A 4970-nucleotide genomic window follows, 5' to 3' on the forward strand; every position below is an offset into this window, starting at 1 on the left:
CATGGATGACGTGATCGCATGGATCACGTCATCCATGCGCATGGGGCGCCCTGACGTCATTCTGGAGCGCCCCGGGAGCCGCACGGACTGTAAGTATACTGCTCCCCCGCTCCCCACTACTACTACGGCAACCAGGACTTTAATAGCGTCCTGGCTGCCATAGTAACACTGAACGCATTTTGAAGACGGATCCGTCTTCAAATGCTTTCAGTTCACTTGCGGTGTTACGGATCCGGCGGGCACCTCCGGCAAATGGAGTACACGCCGGATCTGGACAACGCAAGTGTGAAAGAGGCCTTAGAGGTTGCATTAACATATGCACTGAAAAGGAGCGTAATGAGTATGGAGATTTCTGATGTTCAGCAGAGATTAGACAGTTTGAGTGGGCTGCTGAAGTACAGCACAGCCTGGGCAGTAGTGTGGGCTTTGAGCAGCATACCAGGGGGTAGAGGCTCTGCCAGTGACAGCAGTAGGAAGTTGAGAAACACTGTGCCCTAAACAAGGAGCCCATCAAGTACTGGGAGCTGGAAGTACTAGGATAAGCAGGGACAGATTTGGCATTTCTGAGGCCCCAAGCAAAGTCATGTTTGGAAGACCCCTGTCACACTGCTAAGGCTTCATCTTATTTTTAGCTTAGCAGTGCAACCTAGGCACTTCTGCTATTGCTCTACAGCTGAGAAGGACCCCCCTTTCCCCCTAAGCCCTTGTGCTGCTGAACTGGCATCATAGGAAGTACAAACCGGATTCCAAAAAAGTTGGGACACTATACAAATCGTGAATAAAAACTGAATGCATTGATGTGGAGGTGCCAACTTCTAATATTTTATTCAGAATAGAACATAAATCACGGAACAAAAGTTTAAACTGAGAAAATGTACCATTTTAAGGGAAAAATATGTTGAATCAGAATTTCATGGTGTCAACAAATCCCCAAAAAGTTGGGACAAGGCCATTTTCACCACTGTGTGGCATCTCCCCTTCTTCTTACAACACTCAACAGACGTCTGGGGATCGAGGAGACCAGTTTCTCAAGTTTAGAAATAGGAATGCTCTCCCATTCTTGTCTAATACAGGCCTCTAACTGTTCAATCGTCTTGGGCCTTCTTTGTTGCACCTTCCTCTTTATGATGCGCCAAATGTTCTCTATAGGTGAAAGATCTGGACTGCAGACTGGCCATTTCAGTACCCAGATCCTTCTCCTACGCAGCCATGATGTTGTGATTGATGCAGAATGTGGTCTGGCATTATCTTGTTGAAAAATGCAGGGTCTTCCCTGAAAGAGATGACGTCTGGATGGGAGCATATGTTGTTCTAGAACCTGAATATATTTTTCTGCATTGATGGTGCCTTTCCAGACATGCAAGCTGTCCATGCCACACGCACTCATGCAACCTCATACCATCAGAGATGCAGGCTTCTGAACTGAGCGTTGATAACAACTTGGGTTGTCCTTGTCCTCTTTGGTCCGGATGACATGGCGTCCCAGATTTCCAAAAAGAACTTCGATTCGTGACTCGTCTGACCACAGAACAGTCTTCCATTTTGCCACACTCCATTTTAAATGATCCCTGGCCCAGTGAAAATGCCTGAGCTTGTGGATCTTGCTTAGAAATGGCTTCTTCTTTGCACTGTAGAGTTTCAGCTGGCAACGGTGGATGGCACGGTGGATTGTGTTCACTGACAATGGTTTCTGGAAGTATTCCTGAGCCCATTCTGTGATTTCCTTTACAGTAGCATTCCTGTTTGTGGTGCAGTGTCGTTTAAGGGCCCGGAGATCACGGGCATCCAGTATGGTTTTACGGCCTTGACCCTTACGCACAGAGATTGTTCCAGAATCTCTGAATCTTCGGATGATGTTATGCACAGTTGATGATGATAGATGCAAAGTCTTTGCAATTTTTCGCTGGGTAACACCTTTCTGATATTGCTCCACTATCTTTCTGCGCAACATTGTGGGAATTGGTGATCCTCTACTCATCTTGGCTTCTGAGAGACACTGCCACTCTGAGAAGCTCTTTTTATACCCAATCATGTTGCCAATTGACCTAATTAGTGTTAATTGGTCTTCCAGCTCTTCGTTATGCTCAAATTTACTTTTTCCATCCTCTTATTGCTACTTGTCCCAACTTTTTGGGGATTTGTTGACACCGTGAAAATTGGAATCAACGTATTTTTCCTTTAAAATGATACATTTACTCGGATTAAACGTTTGATCTGTCATCTACGTTCTTTTAGAAATAAAATATTGACATTTGCCATCTCCACATCATTGCATTCAGTTTTTATTCACAATTTGTTTAGTGTCCCAACTTTTTTGGAATCCGGTTTGTATGTCGGGCCCTTTTATCATTTTTTGTGTTTATGTGCATGGTTCCCCAGGGGCTCACATGTTCTCACGACCCAATGGAGCCTTCTGTACAGCAGTGTGTATGTACTTGGATGACCATATGGAGTTTAATACAACTAGTGGTGCACCATTATGTGACCTTTATGTGGTATGAGATGTACCATATTATTGTTCTCTTTTAGAGTTGTGAGTGACTTCTATGGAGTGTGTTAATAGATAATAAAGCTAGCCAATATACCCTTAAGTTGCTGCCAGACATCTCTTATCTCAAGTTAGATATAAAAAGGAGCGGCATGCAGAAATCCAACAAGCCTGACCTCGGGGCAGAGTTGGGACATTCCTATAGCTCAGTGTTCCTCAACTCCAGTCCTCAGGGCCCACCTGCCGGTCATGTTTTTGGGATTTCCTTAGTATTTATCAGATGATAGAATTAGTGTCAGTGCATCACGACTTTTCACAGGTATTCATTCTGTGGGATATTCTTAAATCATGACCGGCAGGTGGGCCCTGAAGACTGGAGTTGGGGACCACTGTCATAGATGGAAATTGAAGACCTCAGACAATCTGAGCTGTCGTATATCCACTGCTATCTGCCTGGTACTGAGCACTGGACACTTCCTTCAGTGTGGCCTCTTCATACACCTGACCTCTGATTCTTCTGACACAGACATCCAAATTCCAAAAGTAGTATCAGATTTTTTTATTGATTTTCCTATAAAATAAAAAACACACAGAGCAGTCTGAACGAAGTGAATATAAAAAAAATCAATAGCATTTGTATCATTCAACAGATTAGTATGGGACATTTCCTCAAACCGGAGCCTAAAATGAAAACATCCAGATATATTCACGGCTGATTGTGTGGCATTGGTTCTGCCTTACAAACGTCACAAGTATAAGCGAAATCTAAAACAGAAGCCAATTTTACTATAGACATCCTGTAACATACACAAAAATGCCTACAAGGTCGTCATACCAAAAACATATGGTAATCAAAGTGAGAGATTACGGAATCGTCTGTGTGCACCCTGTATGACACGGTGTACCCCCAATTCAAGTATGCAGAAAGATGCTCAGCTCGATGGATGTGAACTGGGTGACTATTTAAAAAGGGTCTGAATGATAGAACCACTGCCTGAAAAAAAGGAAAAAATACTAGTAAATGTAAGTACCAATGTCAAAAAACTGCATTCAACTATTGCCAGGAAGCTGGGTGCCAGCCAACAGAGCCTGCAGTCCCAAATTTTGGCAGATGTCATTTTTGTGCAAAAATTTGAGACTTGCCAGTTTTGAAAAATACATATGAAAGCAGGCGTAGTTTGCCAGAAGAAGCATGGTCAATTGATTTCTGACACATTTATTCACTGTAATGCTAGAAAATCTACAACTACTCCTAACAGGCGTACATTTTATTTTCTGACTTTGCTTTGAGGAAGCAATGGTCTCCAGCAAAGAGGTAACGGTATCTCCAAGAAAAAGAGAACCTTCTCGCTAGCTCCACCGATTGGAAGAGGCTTCCTATGAGTTTGACTTTTAAAACCCAAAGGAAAATTGTCATGTTCCAAGGCTTGGTAAAGGGATCGTCTTGTTGTCTGGTTTCTGTGGGGGTAAGTACTTACCTGACAGATCCCGCATCACTGCTCCAGTTCTCACGGCTGGGCTCTATTTACCAGGCTGCAGCGGTTATGTCAGGTCGACAACACATGACTGCTGAAGCCTATGGAGGCCAGTGACTGGCTGCAGTGGTCACGTTTTGTCCACGTGACATCGCCACTTTAGCCAGGTAAAGCCTGTCAGGCAAGTACCTACCACTTCTTTATTGCAGGTCAATCCCAAGGGTTGTCTAGTTTCCGTTTAGGAAGTCAAACATTGACTCATAGGGAGGTCCTTCCAACAGTCAGCACCAGCTAACTCATTCTCTAGGGGATACCTCTTTGTTTAGTTTCTAACTTTAGAACAGACTGAAATGCGCCGGTTGTACAAACTTTGCTCAAGAATGCACATATAAAAAGCCAGTCTTGGGCTTCGTTCACATCACCGTTCAGCCTTTTCGTTCTCGGAGCAGGAGAACGGGAAGGACGGAGAAGGCACATAACTGAGCCAAACAAAGCCCTTAGGACCCCATAGACTATAATGGGATCTGTTATGTTTCCGCTCAGAATATGATTTTGAAGCGGAGACAAAAGTCCTGCATGCACAACTTTTGTCTCCGCTCCAAAATCATCTTCTGAGTGGAAACATAACGGACTCTATTATAGTCTATGGGGTCCGTAGGCTCCGTTCGGCTCAGTTATGTACCTTCTCCGTCCTTTCCTAAACGGAGCAGGAGAACGGAAAGGCTGAACGGTGATGTGAACGAAGTATTAAAGTAGCACTCTTTATTCTTTGACCTGTTAGAAAGGTACATGATGTAAACTTTAGTGAAGGTAATCTTTATCAGTGACTAAGTTATAACCTCCCTTCTGATACTCAACTGTGTAAAGTGACCAATATTCTCCAACTGACACAGGACAGGAAGTCAGTTACTTCTCTATTCATTCCTATGAGACTGACATTGAGACTTCCATAGGAATACATGGAGAAACTGACTTCCTGTCCACACATAAGATGCTGTGTTATTTGG

This window comes from Bufo bufo, chromosome 1 (assembly GCF_905171765.1).
Source record: "Bufo bufo chromosome 1, aBufBuf1.1, whole genome shotgun sequence".
NCBI classification, from domain to species: Eukaryota; Metazoa; Chordata; class Amphibia; order Anura; family Bufonidae; genus Bufo; species Bufo bufo.